The sequence below is a fragment of the Sarcophilus harrisii genome, chromosome 3 (assembly GCF_902635505.1).
Source record: "Sarcophilus harrisii chromosome 3, mSarHar1.11, whole genome shotgun sequence".
In the NCBI taxonomy this organism is placed as follows: Eukaryota; Metazoa; Chordata; class Mammalia; order Dasyuromorphia; family Dasyuridae; genus Sarcophilus; species Sarcophilus harrisii.
Genome location: NC_045428.1, coordinates 74,504,405 through 74,510,230, shown reverse-complemented (window position 1 = coordinate 74,510,230; position 5,826 = coordinate 74,504,405). Strand labels below are relative to the sequence as shown.

At 37.9% G+C, this 5,826-nt stretch overlaps 1 pseudogene; it reads left to right on the top strand.

Annotated features, from left to right (window-relative positions):
* The first annotated feature begins 2,121 nt into the window (after positions 1 to 2,121).
* Positions 2,122 to 5,612, top strand: LOC116422524 (annotated as a pseudogene).
* The last annotated feature ends 214 nt before the right edge of the window (positions 5,613 to 5,826 follow it).

Below are 5,826 nucleotides of genomic sequence, written 5' to 3'. Positions count from 1 at the left end.
TCAAAAAGGAGGAATTCACCAATGGGAGAAAGGGGCCAGCACGGCAAAGGGTTGTTCAAGGGTGAGAAGACTGATGGAAATTTCAGAATGAGATGGAATTTGATTCATGGATGAAATCTGGAGTCAGGAGCAAAACTTAGAGGAAAATGGATCTCTGAGATCCATTATAATATTTTGGAGGTTATTGCACAAAGCCAAGCAAGAGATGATAAGGTCCTGTTCTACAGTGACAGCAGTATAAATGGGAAATAAGGCATGTTTGCAAAATCCTGATGGGGAAAAACATTGTCAGAACCTGGTGCAGTCTGTCTAGGGCAGACTAGAAAAGAAAGGTTAAATATAACTTTGAAGTTTCAAGTGCTAATGACCCAAAAGAGTGATGACACTGTACCATTGATAGAAATGAAGAAGTCAGAAGAGGGAAGGCAATTTTTTAGATAAGATAGATGATATATTTTGTTTCAGTCATGCTGAGTTTGAAATGACTAGTATGGATTTTTCTAGTGGAAATTTCCAATAAGCAAGTGAAGATTGGAGCCAGGATCTTCAGAGAGACCAAAATTAGTGATAGAGATTAGGTTGTTACCAATATATAGGTGATATTTTAAGCCATAAGAGATCTACTCTTCAGAGAAGAATGTATAGGGAAAGAAGAATAGTCAAGGTTTGAGGGTTTTTTTTGGGGGGGGGGAACTAATGAAGAACAGAATGTTCTGGAGAGAAGTCAAGGATGATCTGGGTGACGTATCTATATCATAGCCCAGAAAATACCTTTTGAGTAAATATATATCTAAAGATTTAATCTAATATTCTACAAGTGAAATTCTTGGGGGGAGTGAGAAATTTAAAATTTGAGACGTACCTCTAACATGACTTAGCTGTGTGACTTAATGTGAAAAGCTGATTAACTTCTTTGAGGCTCAGTTTCCTTATCTGTGAAATGGACATGAGAGAGAGCATGGTATAGTAGAGGGATAGTTTTGCAGTCAAACTCTGACATACACTGACTTTGTGACTTTGGGCAAGTCACTTACCTCCCAGGACAAGTATTTTAGTGCTTAAGTTGCAGAACACTTGCCAATTTGCTTTGGTAGAAGGAGTTTCTTCAACTGGGAACTCACCTCACTGATGAAATCTTAGGTCTAGTTAAAAAAAGGGGGGAGTGATAATATTTGCATATACATTTTGTACACTTGTGTACAAAATGTATATGCAAATATTATATAAATCTTATATAGCTATAATATTAATTGATTTATACAACACTTTTAGCTATGTAAAAAAATTTGAATAATTTTATCTCACATAATTCTCATAACAATTCTGGCAAGTAGTTGATATTATTATTATCATCATGATCTCTGCTTTACAGATAAGAAAACTGAAGCAAATAAAGGCTAGGTAAGTCACATAGCTAATGAGTCTAATGTAGAATTTGAACATGACGACTCGAAATCCAGCACTATATCCATTGTACTGTTTCTATGTGCACTTTGGATCATTAATTCTTATTCATAGGACTTGTAGTCCTAAAAAGATCATAAATATTAAGGAGAGACATACCTTTCATTTAAGTCCCTTTTTAATATATACAAAATAAAATAGTTTATAACTTTTATGACTTTTTTATGAGTAGTTTAATGATAATTTAGGTAGACACCAAATATCTATTCTAGTGGATATGATTTAATGTAATAGAAATGCTATATTTGAGAAGAATTTTGGAAATTATTCATTAACCATGACTAATTCTGGAATTGTGATTTTCTACATAAGAAAAAGATTTTTTCCCATTTGGTGGTCAGAATCTCTTAGGAATAGGTGGTCTAATTATATGGATATTTATTAAGATAAAGAAGTTTTTAAAGCCAACAGTTCACTGTTAATTCAATTTGCATCCTAGTGATCAGTTAATTTATATACTAAACAGAGAGGTAACTTATGGAGTCATATCAGAAATATATTTTATAATTTTAGTTTTTTGCCATATAGAAATTTCATAAAAAGTCTTCCACTTATAGTTCTCTGTTCAAAAGTGGGAGATATAATCAGTTCAATAAACAATTGTTAAATATCTACTATGTGCCAGGCATTGTGCTAAATTCTGGGTAGAGGTGGGATATGGACACCACGGGATATCTTAGTCTGTTGAAACCAAGCAGAACTGCGGATGGAGATCAGAGTGTGCTGGAGGTCCAATTTCTGCCCTTTATGAGGAAAGATTTGGGAGAGGTTTAGTAATCCATCTTCCAACCTTCCAATTAGAGAGGAGAAGAGGCTAAGGAAAATGTAATCTAAAGTTGGAGTTAATAACATGGTGATGAAACAGGGTGACTAGGTAGTGCAGTGAATAGAATGTTGGGCCAGAAATCAAGAAATCTCATCTTACTGAGTTTAAATCTGGCCTCAGATACTTACTAGCTGTATGATCTTGGGCAAGTCACTTAACCATTCTGTTTGCCTAATTTCCTCATGTATAAAATATGAGTTGGAGAAAGAAATGGTAGACCACTCAAGTATCTTTGCCAAGAAACCCCCCAAATAGGGTTATGAAGAGTCTTATGTGACTGAAAAAATGATTGACCAATAATGGATGAGATTAGAAGTGATCGGTTTATCTAAGGAGGGGCATTTTTTCTCATGGAATTGAAAACAGACAGAACTTTAGTTTGAGAGTGGTGATACACATTTTGAGCTATGGCCCCTGACTTTAAGTAGTTTATAGTCTGATAGGCACATTAGATACCAGTTAAGGAAAGGGATATCCAACATATATATTCAGTGCATGAAAATGAAAAAAAAAAACCAAAAATAACTAAATTGAATAAAAAGAAATAAGACAAAACTAAAATGAAATAAAAAACAAGTAAATAAATAAAAACAAATAAGTAAAATAAATAATAAATGAATGAATGAATGAATAAATAATGAAAAAGTGTGAAGGCTGAGGTAAAAAGTCATTCAGGACTTTCCATTCAGGACTCTTTCCATTGCGTTTCTCTCTTTGCCTGGTAGCACAGATATTTGTGCAATGTCTTTCCCCCTGATTCTTTACAAGCTTCTTGAGAAAAGGTTTGTGCTATACTTGTCTCTGTTTCTCTAACAAGTAATATTGTGACTTCCTCATAGTAAAATCTAATAAATTTTTTGAGGGCTCAAACTAATAAATTTCTTCAGAGATAAAGATGATTATCTTTAGTTTTATCATCTAATATGATAATTTGAATGCAGTTGGTACTTACTAAATGCTTATTGAAGAGAATAGAATGAATAAATATTTGCTTAATTGAAGTGATGACATGGGGCAGGGGTAGCAACTAAAAGGAAGGCAATATCAATGATGCCTGATGAATCGAAATTCTTTGAAAAAATCTTCCTGTGGTGAATAGAGGGCTGCACTTGAAGCCCTCTCAGGAAGATTTTGATTCAAAAATCAGTCTTTCACACATATTAACTGTTATCCTAGAAAAGTCACTTTTCAATGCTTTAGTCAACTTTAGACTGTGTGAGCTGAAGAGAAGGAGTTGATCTTTTGTTGAGAGAGGGAGTTTCCTCACTTGGGAGTTCCTTATACCAGTGAAATCATAAATCCAATTCCTATCATTAGTTACTTTTAAAAAAATTACATTGATTCTGATTTTGCTCGGGCCTAAAATAACTTCTTTGTGGATCAGTTCTGTCAAAAAATTCCTATTTCAGTTTTTATTAGCTTAATTAAATATACCCTTAGTGATGGCTCATCCAAATCCTTCTTTTCTATAATAATTCTGTGTTTTTTCTCCCTTCTCTGTCCTTTGAGGTTGTCTGAAGCTGAGGAATTAAAAGGCTCTTGCTTTTTGATCCCTTACTCCAGCACAATTTAGGATGTGTTTTCACTGTGGTGAAGGAGAAAGAAAAATAAAACACACACACACACACACACACATATATATATATGTATATATATATATATTTATCTCTGACTTTAACTTTTCATTTTTCTTTCATTTCTTGTCAAAAAATTTTTCATGTGAAAACCCATTCACTCACACATTTTGTCCCATATGCATGCCATGTTTTAAGAGACTTGATCTCTTTATTCTCATGATTCAGTACACTTTCCTTGGTTGCTGTTTTTTTTTTTTTTTTTGCTTATAGATTGGGCCCTATTAATCCAGTGCTCAGCTAACTTCAATAACTACCCATTGCCTATTCAGTAAAGTTCAGATTCCTTTGTCTTGCATTCAAAGTCTTTCACAACTTGGCCTTACATATTATTTCATTCTTATCTCAAATTATTCCCCTCTATATATTTTAATGTTTCAAAATAATGACTTCACTTTCTGAATATTTTTGGCATTCTTTTGCCTCCATACCTTTATTATTTCCTTTGCCTAGGATATTCTCCTCTCTCTCTTTAATTTTTAAAAATTTTCCCTAATTATTTGTGTAAACATTTTTTTGGGTTATGCAATACAATTTTAACATATTTCCTTATGAATCATGTTGAGGGAAAAATAAGAACAAAAGAGAAAAAACCACCACCATAGGAAACAAAATGTATGTGTTTGGTGGTTGGGTTCCTCTTGTTATGGATGACGTCAAAGTGGCCACACATGAGAAGGAGTGGAAGTGCACCAACACACTGGCCTGTCTCAACTTGGACACCATGGCCTGGGAAGCTATTCTGATGGACACACTGGAAGACAACATCCCCCAGGCTTGAGCTGGGCACTGTGCAATGGCTATCAATACCCGGCTCTATATCTGGAGTGGGCGAGACGGTTACCGAAAGGCATGGAATAACCAAATCTGCTGTAAGGACCTCTGGTACCTTGAGACGGAAAAGCCTTTTCAGCCCGGGTGCAGCTGGTCCGAGCCAACACCAACTCTCTAGAGGTGAGCTGGGGAGCGGTGCCAACAGCTGACAGCTATCTCCTGCAGCTCCAGAAGTATGACATTCCTGCTGCTGCTGCTGCCACCTCGCCTGCAGCCAACCCAGTTCCATCTGTGCCTATCAATCCCCCCAAGAGCCCTGCCCCAGCTGCAGCAGCCCCTGCCTTGCAGCCACTGGCCCAGGTTGGCATTACGCTGCTCCCACAGGCAGCTGCAAACCCCCCCCCCCCACCATCCAGGTCTTGCCGACAGTGCCTGGCAGCCCCATCCCTGTGCCCACCACAGGTCGGACTCAAGGTGTCCCTGCTGTTCTCAAAGTGACTGGCCCCCAAGCTACAGCTGGAACTCCCCTGGTCACTGTTCGACCAGCCAGCCAACCTGGGAAAGCTCCGGTTACTGTGACTTCGCTGCCTGCTGGTGTCCGAATGGTTGTGCCGACACAGAGTGCCCAGGGGACAGTAATTGGCAGCAATCCTCAGATGAGCGGTATGGCGGCATTGGCAGCAGCAGCTGCAGCCACCCAGAAGATCCCTCCTTCCTCGGCTCCCACAGTACTGAGTGTTCCCGCAGGGACCACCACTGTTAAAACAGTAGCTGTGTCTCCTGGAACCACTACACTTCCAGCCACAGTGAAAGTGGCCTCCTCCCCAGTCATGGTGAGCAGCCCTGCCTCCCCTCCTGCCGTCCCTCGGAGGCCACTGACCTCTCCCAGAATCTCCTCCGGGGCTAATCAATGATAGAGCATTTATCAAGAACCCACAATGTGCCAGACCCTGTGGATATGAATAGAAAAATGAGACTGTCCCTACTACTCTCAGCAATCAGCCTTATAGTAAATTATAAATGATCTCTTTTCTTCTTCTAACACTAAATCCATGATCTCTATTCTTTGGACCCACTCTACTCATCTATGCATACTATCTTTATTCTTTTACAGGCTAAACTTTACAA